Below are 12104 nucleotides of genomic sequence, written 5' to 3'. Positions count from 1 at the left end.
TCACCACCACCACCACCACCCCCACCACCACCCCCATCACCACCATCACCCACCACCACCCCCATCACCACCATCACCCCCCCCCCCCCACCACCCCCACCACCCCCACCACCACCATCACCACCACTACCACCCCCACCACCCCCCCACCACCACCACTACCACCACCACCCCCACCATCACCACCACCACCATTGTGCCAGGAGTTGCTGCTCTAGCCCACGGTGCGTACGCACGCGGGATGTTTGTAGGAACACCGACAGATGGTTCTGTGGGATCTCTGCGAGACGAGACCGAGTGGAGTGGGAACCGATCCGGTGATTGGAGGTGTCCGGCACGTGGCGAATATTTGAATAATGCAAAGCTGCTACTTTTGAAATTGTGTTATTCCCCCGTTCGTCTGCTTCAGTGTCATCTTGTTCTAGGACCTTTCTCCTGCAGGCTCCTCCTCCCCCTCCTCCGGTTCCGCCCACCTCCACCTTTGGAGAGGTGCGTTGAGAGCGCCGGGCCGCGGCCGTGAACGACTCCCCACGTGCGGCGACGGAGCTTTGCCGGTGTTCGTCGGAGCCCCTCGCCGACTTCGCCTGCCCCCCCGGCGGTCCGCTAATGCGCCGCGTGGGGGGATTGTCGCCTCCCCGCGCGCACAGATGCCGAACCCTCCCTGCCGTGAGCGAGGGCACCCTGCACGCGAGGCGGATGGGCGGCGGCGGCGGCGGCAACGGCGGCAACGGCGGCAACGGCGGCAACGGCGGCAAGGACGGCATCGGCCCGCCCGACCGCGACGTCCGTAGGGGTGACGGTGCGGCGACTCCGACCGCCCCCCGCTGACGAAGCGACGGTGGCCGTGGGGATTCCGGGGAGAGGGGTGAGGCGCACGGCCGAGATCTAGCGACAGGCGATCGTCGTTCCCGCTCGGCTTCCACCAAGACCCCGGTACTGGTGAGCTGCGCGTCAACCTCACGGCTCGTGGTCACGTTGGGGGGCTGCACCAGGGGAAGGCGACGACTGGACATGAGTGAAACTATTGGGCATCTGTAAAACTATTGGGCATCTCTAAAACTATTGGGCATCTGTAAAACTATTGGGCATCTCTAAAACTATTGGGCATCTGTAAAACTATTGGGCATCTGTAAAACTATTGAGCATCTGTAAAACTATTGGGCATCTGTAAAACTATTGGGCATCTGTGAAACTATTGGATATCTGTAAAACTATTGGGACATATGTGAACCTATTGGGACATCTGTAAAACTATTGGGCATCTGTAAAACTATTGGACATCTCTGAAACTATTGGGCATCTCTGAAACTATTGGACATCTCTGAAACTATTGGACACCTGTTATAATTATTTTACATTTGTGAAAAAGAGCTTCATAGCTCATAGTATTCCTCCAGTATAAATAAAGATTCTGATTCTGGCTGCAGTGCCACGGTGCGCAGCGATGATTCTACCACAGGCCGTGCCGACGAATGTGGCCTTGGGATAGCTCCCGGTAGAACTTTCATTGGTAAAGATTCACACGAGGGCGCACAACAGGTTGTCACATAACTACCTGGTCCGGTTTGGAAACGTGGCTGCTGGTGTGGCCGAAGACTGCCGGGCGTGTTGCTGGCCAATCGTTTCAAAGACATCCCAATAGGTTTTGTAGTGAGTCCAACCGAATGGCGAGACGTTGCCTTGGGAGCAACGCTATTCATTAAATCGATGTAACACAACACCACCTACACTTTGGGTGTTGAGTGCTCACCTGGCCACGCCACGACAGAACTGGACAAGGTTCCCTATCCCCGGCCCGGACTGCATGATCCGGGTCCTGGACCGCGTGGCCAGAGGCTTCGTTTACCCCACCGTGGATCTTCATCGCCAGCAACACGAAGGACCCCCGAGCCCCTTCACGGGCCCCCCCCCCCCCGCCCGATATCGTCCGGTCGCGCGTCGGCAGGTCAGCCGGCGTACCGTGCCCCAACGTGACCCTGGCTGGCCGACGCTCAACCCAGGCCCCGCCGGGGCCGGTGGTACTACGATCAGTGAGCGGGGCTGCACGTGATGGCAACACGTTACCCGCCGTGGCTTCGTAAGCCCGACGCCACGCGGTGACGGTCGCAGTCACCGCAGATTCGCAGATATTCCCAATGGTTTCACGGATGTCCCCTTAGTTTAGTTTCACAGATGTCCAGGCGGTTTCACAGATTTAACACGTAGGCTTTCGTGACCAACATCGTCCACAATATATATTTTTTTATGCGCGCGCTGTGCCAGCCTTCATGGACGCTGCTAGTCGCCAACAGCGCGAGCACCGACAGCCATGCTAACTCTATACGGGGGGGGGGGGGGGGGATATTTGTCTTTATCCACAGACGCCAAAGCCTCCTGCCGTGAGCAAGAGCATCTCGGATGTCTGGAGCAGGATGAGGGAGCCAGTTAAAAGGGTAAAAACCTATTCCTGTATCTTGTTACTGGCAAAGGAGGTCCCATAATGTAAATGCTCACCCCGAGCCCTCAATACTCTAATAGTGGCGCTGTTTTTGAGTTGTACGCCTTTTGGCGTCTTCTGGTCCAACACCAATGGAGACTAGGCTCTTAAGAAAAGCCGTCTCGGGTGTGGACCAATCAAATTCAAGGACAGTGCCAATATTATTATCAGAGTTGTCTTTTTTTTGCATTTTGACTGCTTGTGTTGTGGTTATTGCAAACATGATGCCTTGAATAAAGGTGTCAGTTTTTGTGCCAGTTAAAAGGGTAAAACCTATTCCTATACGGGGACATCTGTTAAACTCCTGGGACATCTGTGAAACTATTGGGACATCTGTGAAACTATGGGGACATCTGTGAAACTATTGGGACATCTGTGAAACTATTGGGACATCTGTGAAACTATGGGGACATTTGTGAAACTAATGGGACATATGTGAACCTATTGGGACATCTGTGAAACTATTGGGACATCTGTGAAACTATTGGGACATCTGTGAAACTATGGGGACATCTGTGAAACTAATGGGACATATGTAAAACTATTGGGGCGTCTGTGAAACTACTGGGACATGTGTGAAACTACTGGGACATCTGTAAAACTACTGGGACATCTGTTAAACTATTGGGACATCTGTGAAACTATGGGGACATCTGTGAAACTAATGGGACATATGTGAAACTATTGGGACATCTGTGAAACTACTAGTACATCTGTGAAACTATTGGGACATCTGTGAAACTATTGGGACATCTGTGAAACTACTGGGACATCTGTGAAACTATTGGGATATCTGTAAAACTACTGGGACATCTGTGAAACGATTGGGACATCTGTGAAACTATGGGGACATCTGTTAACCTACTGGGACATCTGTGAAACTACTGGGACATCTGTAAAACTACTGGGACATATGTGAACCTATTGGGACATCTGTGAAACTATTGGGACATCTGTGAAACTATTGGGACATCTGTGAAATAACTGGGACATCTGTGAAACTATTGGGACATCTGTGAAACTATTGGGACATGGGTAAACTATTGGGACATCTGTGAAACTACTGGTACATCTGTGAAACTATTGGGGACATCTGTGAAACTGCTGGGACATCTGTTAAACTACTGGGACATCTGTTAAACTATTGAGACATCTGTGAAACTACTGGGACATCTGTAAAACTACTGGGACATATGTGAACCTATTGGGACATCTGTGAAACTATTGGGACATCTGTGAAACTATTGGGACATCTGTGAAACAACTGGGACATCTGTGAAACTATTGGGACATCTGTGAAACTATGGGGACATCTGTGAAACTAATGGGACATATGTGAAACTATTGGGGCGTCTGTGACACTACTGGGACATGTGTGAAACTAATGGGACATATGTGAAACTATTGGGGTGTCTGTGAAACTACTGGGACATGTGTGAAACTACTGGGACAACTGTAAAACTACTGGGACATCTGTTAAACTATTGGGACATCTGTGAAACTATAGGGACATCTGTGAAACTAATGGGACATCTGTGAAACTATTGGGAGATCTGTGAAACTATGGGGACATCTGTGAAACTAATGGGACATAGGTGAAACTATTGGGGCGTCTGTGAAACTACTGGGACATGTGTGAAACTACTGGGACATCTGTAAAACTACTGGGACATCTGTTAAACTATTGGGACATCTGTGAAACTATGGGGACATCTGTGAAACTAATGGGACATATGTGAAACTATTGGGGCGTCTGTAAAACTACTGGGACATGTGTTAAACTACTGGGCCATCTGTAATACTACTGGGACATCTGTTAAACTATTGGGACATCTGTGAAACTATGGGGACATCTGTGAAACTACTGGTACATCTGTGAAACTATCGGGACATCTGTTAACCTACTGGGATGTCTGTAAAACTTCTGGGACATCTGTGAAACTACTGGTACATCTGTGAAACTATCAGGACATCTGTTAACCTACTGGGATGTCTGTAAAACTTCTGGGACATCTGTGAAACTATTGGGACATCTGTGAAACTATTGGGACATCTGTGAAACTATGGGGACATCTGTGAAACAAATGGGACATAGGTGAAACTATTGGGACATCTGTGAAACTATTTGGACATCTGTGAAACTATGGGGTCATCTGTGAAACTAATGGGACATATGTGAAACTATTGGGACATCTGTGAAACTATGGGGACATCAGTGAAACTAATGGGCTATATGTGAAACTATTGGGGCGTCTGTAAAACTACTGGGACATGTGTTAAACTACTGGGCCATCTGTAATACTATTGGGACATCTGTTAAACTATTGGGACATCTGTGAAACTATGGGCACATCTGTGAAACTAATGGGACATATGTGAAACTATTGGGACATATGTGAAACTATTGGGACATATGTGAAACTATTGGGACATCTGTGAAACTACTGGTACATCTGTGAAACTATGGGGACATCTGTTAACCTATTGGGATATCTGTAAAACTACTGGGACATCTGTGAAACTATTGGGACATCTGTGAAACTATGGGGACATCTGTTAACCTACTGGGACATCTGTGAAACTACTGGGACATCTGTTAAACTACTGGGACATCTGTTAAACTATTGGGACATCTGTGAAACTACTGGGACATCTGTAAAACTACTGGGACATATGTGAACCTATTGGGACATCTGTGAAACTAATGGGACATATGTGAAACTATTGGGGCGTCTGTGAAACTACTGGGACATGTGTGAAACTACTGGGACATCTGTAAAACTACTGGGACATCTGTTAAACTATTGGGACATCTGTGAAACTATGGGGACATCAGTGAAACTAATGGGATATATGTGAAACTATTGGGGCGTCTGTAAAACTACTGGGACATGTGTTAAACTACTGGGCCATCTGTAATACTATTGGGACATCTGTTAAACTATTGGGACATCTGTGAAAATATGGGCACATCTGTGAAACTAATGGGACATATGTGAAACTATTGGGACATCTGTGAAACTACTGGTACATCTGTGAAACTATCGGGACATCTGTTAACCTACTGGGATGTCTGTAAAACTTCTGGGACATCTGTGAAACTATTGGAACATCTGTGAAACTATTGGGACATATGTGAAACTACTGGTACATCTGTGAAACTATTGGGACATCTGTGAAACTATGGGCACATCTGTGAAACTAATGGGACATATGTGAAACTATTGGGACATATGTGAAACTATTGGGACATCTGTGAAACTACTGGTACATCTGTGAAACTATGGGGACATCTGTTAACCTATTGGGATATCTGTAAAACTACTGGGACATCTGTGAAACTATTGGGACATCTGTGAAACTATGGGGACATCTGTTAACCTACTGGGACATCTGTGAAACTACTGGGACATCTGTTAAACTACTGGGACATCTGTTAAACTATTGGGACATCTGTGAAACTACTGGGACATCTGTAAAACTACTGGGACATATGTGAACCTATTGGGACATCTGTGAAACTAATGGGACATATGTGAAACTATTGGGGCGTCTGTGAAACTACTGGGACATGTGTGAAACTACTGGGACATCTGTAAAACTACTGGGACATCTGTTAAACTATTGGGACATCTGTGAAACTATGGGGACATCAGTGAAACTAATGGGATATATGTGAAACTATTGGGGCGTCTGTAAAACTACTGGGACATGTGTTAAACTACTGAGCCATCTGTAATACTATTGGGACATCTGTTAAACTATTGGGACATCTGTGAAACTATGGGCACATCTGTGAAACTAATGGGACATATGTGAAACTATTGGGACATCTGTGAAACTACTGGTACATCTGTGAAACTATCGGGACATCTGTTAACCTACTGGGATGTCTGTAAAACTTCTGGGACATCTGTGGAACTACTGGTACATCTGTGAAACTATCAGGACATCTGTTAACCTACTGGGATGTCTGTAAAACTTCTGGGACATCTGTGAAACTATTGGAACATCTGTGAAACTATTGGGACATCTGTGAAACTACTGGTACATCTGTGAAACTATTGGGACATCTGTGAAACTATGGGGACATCTGTGAAACAAATGGGACATAGGTGAAACTATTGGGACATCTGTGAAACTATTGAGACATTTGTGAAACTATGGGGTCATCTGTGAAACTAATGGGACATATGTGAAACTATTGGGACATATGTGAAACTATTGGGACATCTGTGAAATTATTGGGACATCTGTGAAACTACTGGTACATCTGTGAAACTACTGGTACATCTGTGAAACTATGGGGACATCTGTTAACCTATTGGGATATCTGTAAAACTACTGGGACATCTGTGAAACTATTGGGACATCTGTGAAACTATGGGGACATCTGTTAACCTATTGGGACATCTGTTAAACTACTGGGAAATCTGTAAAACTACTGGGACATCTGTTAAACTATTGGGACATCTGTGAAACTACTAGTACATCTGTGAAACTATTGGGACATCTGTGAAACTTCTGGTACATCTGTGAAACTATGGGGACATCTGTGAAACTATTGGGACATCTGAGAAACTATTGGGACATCTGTGGAACTATGGGGACATCTGTGAAACTAATGGGACATCTGTGAAACTACTGGGACATCTGTAAAACTACTGGGACATATGTGAACCTATTGGGACATCTGTGAAACTATCAGGACATCTGTTAACCTACTGGGATGTCTGAAAAACTTCTGGGACATCTGTGAAACTACTGGTACATCTGTGAAACTATCAGGACATCTGTTAACCTACTGGGATTTCTGTAAAACTTCTGGGACATCTGGGAAACTATTGGGACATCTGTGAAACTATTGGGACATCTGTGAAACTACTGGTACATCTGTGAAACTATTGGGACATCTGTGAAACTATGGGGACATCTGTGAAACTAATGGGACATATGTGAAACTATTGGGACATCTGTGAAACTATTGGGACATCTGTGAAACTATGGGGACATCTGTGAAACTAATGGGACATATGTGAAACTATTTGGACATATGTGAAACTATTTTGACATCTGTGAAACTATTGGGACATCTGTGAAACTACTGGTACATCTGTGAAACTATGGGGACATCTGTTAACCTATTGGGATATCTGTAAAACTACTGGGACATCTGTGAAACTATTGGGACATCTGTGAAACTATTGGGACATCTGTGAAACTATGGGGACATCTGTTAACCTACTGGGACATCTGTGAAACTACTGGGACATCTGTTAAACTACTGGGACATCTGTGAAACTATGGGGACATCTGTTAACCTATTGGGACATCTGTTAAACTACTGGGAAATCTGTAAAACTACTGGGACATCTGTTAAACTATTGGGACATCTGTGAAACTACTAGTACATCTGTGAAACTATTGCGACATCTGTGAAACTATTGGGACATCTGTGAAACTTCTGGTACATCTGTGAAACTATGGGGACATCTGTGAAACTATTGGGACATCTGAGAAACTATTGGGACATCTGTGGAACTATGGGGACATCTGTGAAACTAATGGGACATCTGTGAAACTACTGGTACATCTGTAAAACTACTGGGACATATGTGAAACTATCAGGACATCTGTTAACCTACTGGGATGTCTGTAAAACTTCTGGGACATCTGGGAAACTATTGGGACATCTGTGAAACTATTGGGACATCTGTGAAACTACTGGTACATCTGTGAAACTATTGGGACATCTGTGAAACTATGGGGACATCTGTGAAACTAATGGGACATATGTGAAGCTATTGGGACATCTGTGAAACTATTGGGACATCTGTGAAACTATGGGGACATCTGTGAAACTAATGGGACATATGTGAAACTATTTGGACATATGTGAAACTATTTTGACATCTGTGAAACTATTGGGACATCTGTGAAACTACTGGTACATCTGTGAAACTATGGGGACATCTGTTAACCTATTGGGATATCTGTAAAACTACTGGGACATCTGTGAAACTATTGGGACATCTGTGAAACTATTGGGACATCTGTGAAACTATGGGGACATCTGTTAACCTACTGGGACATCTGTAAAACTACTGGGACATCTGTTAAACTACTGGGACATCTGTTAAACTATTGGGACATCTGTGAAACTACTGGGACATCTGTGAAACTAATGGGACATATGTGAAACTATTGGGGCGTCTGTGAAACTACTGGGACATGTGTGAAACTACTGGGACATGTGTGAAACTACTGGGACATCTGTTAAACTATTGGGACATCTGTGAAACTATGGGGACATCTGTGAAACTAATGGGACATATGTGAAACTAATGGGACATATGTGAAACTATTGGGACATCTATGAAACTACTGGTACATCTGTGAAACTATCGGGACATCTGTTAACCTACTGGGATGTCTGTAAAACTTCTGGGACATCTGTGAAACTACTGGTACATCTGTGAAACTATCAGGACATCTGTTAACCTACTGGGATGTCTGTAAAACTTCTGGGACATCTGTGAAACTATTGGGACATCTGTGAAACTATTGGGACATCTGTGAAACTACTGGTACATCTGTGAAACTATTGGGACATCTGTGAAACTATGGGGACATCTGTGAAACAAATGGGACATAGGTGAAACTATTGGGACATCTGTGAAACTATTGGGACATCTGTGAAACTATTGGGACATCTGTGAAACTATGGGGTCATCTGTGAAACTAATGGGACATATGTGAAACTATTGGGACATATGTGAAACTATTGGGACATCTATGAAACTATTGGGACATCTGTGAAACTATTGGTACATCTGTGAAACTATGGGGACATCTGTGAAACTAATGGGACATATGTAAACTATTGGGGTGTCTGTGAAACTACTGGGACATGTGTGAAACTACTGGGACATCTGTTAACCTACTGGGATATCTGTAAAACTACTGGGACATGGGTGAAACTATTGGGACATTTGTTAAACTATTGGGACATCTGTGAAACTACTGGTACATCTGTGAAACTACTGGGACATGTGTGAAACTACTGGGACATCTGTAAAACTACTGGGACATCTGTTAAACTATTGGGACATCTGTGAAACTATGGGGACATCTGTGAAACTAATGGGACATATGTGAAACTAATGGGACATATGTGAAACTATTGGGACATCTGTGAAACTACTGGTACATCTGTGAAACTATCGGGACATCTGTTAACCTACTGGGATGTCTGTAAAACTTCTGGGACATCTGTGAAACTACTGGTACATCTGTGAAACTATCAGGACATCTGTTAACCTACTGGGATGTCTGTAAAACTTCTGGGACATCTGTGAAACTATTGGGACATCTGTGAAACTATTGGGACATCTGTGAAACTACTGGTACATCTGTGAAACTATTGGGACATCTGTGAAACTATGGGGACATCTGTGAAACAAATGGGACATAGGTGAAACTATTGGGACATCTGTGAAACTATTGGGACATCTGTGAAACTATTGGGACATCTGTGAAACTATGGGGTCATCTGTGAAACTAATCGGACATATGTGAAACTATTGGGACATATGTGAAACTATTGGGACATCTATGAAACTATTGGGACATCTGTGAAACTATTGGTACATCTGTGAAACTATGGGGACATCTGTGAAACTAATGGGACATATGTAAACTATTGGGGTGTCTGTGAAACTACTGGGACATGTGTGAAACTACTGGGACATCTGTTAACCTACTGGGATGTCTGTAAAACTTCTGGGACATCTGTGAAACTATTGGGACATCTGTGAAACTATTGGGACATCTGTGAAACTACTGGTACATCTGTGAAACTATTGGGACATCTGTGAAACTATGGGGACATCTGTGAAACAAATGGGACATAGGTGAAACTATTGGGACATCTGTGAAACTATTGGGACATCTGTGAAACTATTGGGACATCTGTGAAACTATGGGGTCATCTGTGAAACTAATCGGACATATGTGAAACTATTGGGACATATGTGAAACTATTGGGACATCTATGAAACTATTGGGACATCTGTGAAACTATTGGTACATCTGTGAAACTATGGGGACATCTGTGAAACTAATGGGACATATGTAAACTATTGGGGTGTCTGTGAAACTACTGGGACATGTGTGAAACTACTGGGACATCTGTTAACCTACTGGGATATCTGTAAAACTACTGGGACATGGGTTAAACTATTGGGACATTTGTTAAACTATTGGGACATCTGTGAAACTACTGGTACATCTGTGAAACTATTGGGACATCTGTGAAACTATGGGGACATCTGTGAAACTAATGGGACATATGTGAAACTATTGGGGCGTCTGTGAAACTACTGGGAAATGTGTGAAACTACTGGGACATCTGTAAAACTACTGGGACATCTGTTAAACTATTGGACATCTGTGAAACTATTGGGACATCTGTGAAACTAATGGGACATCTGTGAAACTAATGGGACATCTGTGAAACTAATGGGACATCTGTGAAACTATTGGGACATCTGTGAAATTATGGGGACATCTGTAAAAATAATGGGACATATGTGAAACTATTGGGGCGTCTGTGAAACTACTGCTACATGTGTGAAACTACTGGGACATCTCTAACACTACTGGGACATCTGTTAAACTATTGGGACATCTGTGAAACTATGGGGACATCTGTGAAACTAATGGGACATATGTGAAACTATTGGGACATCTGTGAAACTATTGGGACATCTGTGAAACTATTGGGACATCTGTGAAACTATGGGGACATCTGTGAAACTAATGGGACATATGTGAAACTATTGGGACATCTGTGAAACTAATGGGACATATGTGAAACTATTTTGACATATTTGAATCTATTGGGACATCTGTGATACTATTGGGACATCTGTGAAACTACTGGTACATCTGTGAAACTGTGGGGACATCTGTTAACATATTGGGAAATCTGTAAAACTACTGGGACATCTGTGAAACTATAGGGACATCTGTGAAACTATGGGGACATCTGTTAACCTACTGGGACATCTGTGAAACTACTGGGACATCTGTTAAACTACTGGGACATGTGTTAAACTATTGGGACATCTGTGAAACTATGGGGACATCTGTTAACCTACTGGGATATCTGTAAAACTACTGGGACATGGGTGAAACTATTGGGACATCTGTTAAACTATTGGGACATCTGTGAAACTACTGGTACATCTGTGAAACTATTGGGACATCTGTGAAACTATGGGGACATCTGTGAAACTAATGGGACATATGTGAACCTATTGGGACATCTGTGAAACTATTGGGACATCTGTGAAACTATTGGGACATCTGTGAAACAACTGGGACATCTGTTAAACTATTGGGACATCTGTTAAACTCCTGGGACATCTGTGAAACTATTGGGACATGGGTGAAACTATTGGGACATCTGTAAAACTACTGGGAAATCTGTTAAACTATTGGACATCTGTGAAATTATTGGGACATCTGTGAAACTAATGGGACATCTGTGAAACTATTGGGACATCTGTGAAACTATGGGGACATCTGTAAAAATAATGGGACATATGTGAAACTATTGGGGCGT

This window comes from Petromyzon marinus, chromosome 14, assembly GCF_048934315.1.
Source record: "Petromyzon marinus isolate PM22_M1 ecotype Great Lakes invasive population chromosome 14, UKy_Petmar_22M1.pri1.0, whole genome shotgun sequence".
Classification (NCBI taxonomy): Eukaryota; Metazoa; Chordata; class Hyperoartia; order Petromyzontiformes; family Petromyzontidae; genus Petromyzon; species Petromyzon marinus.
Note: the sequence above shows the minus strand (reverse complement) of the source record.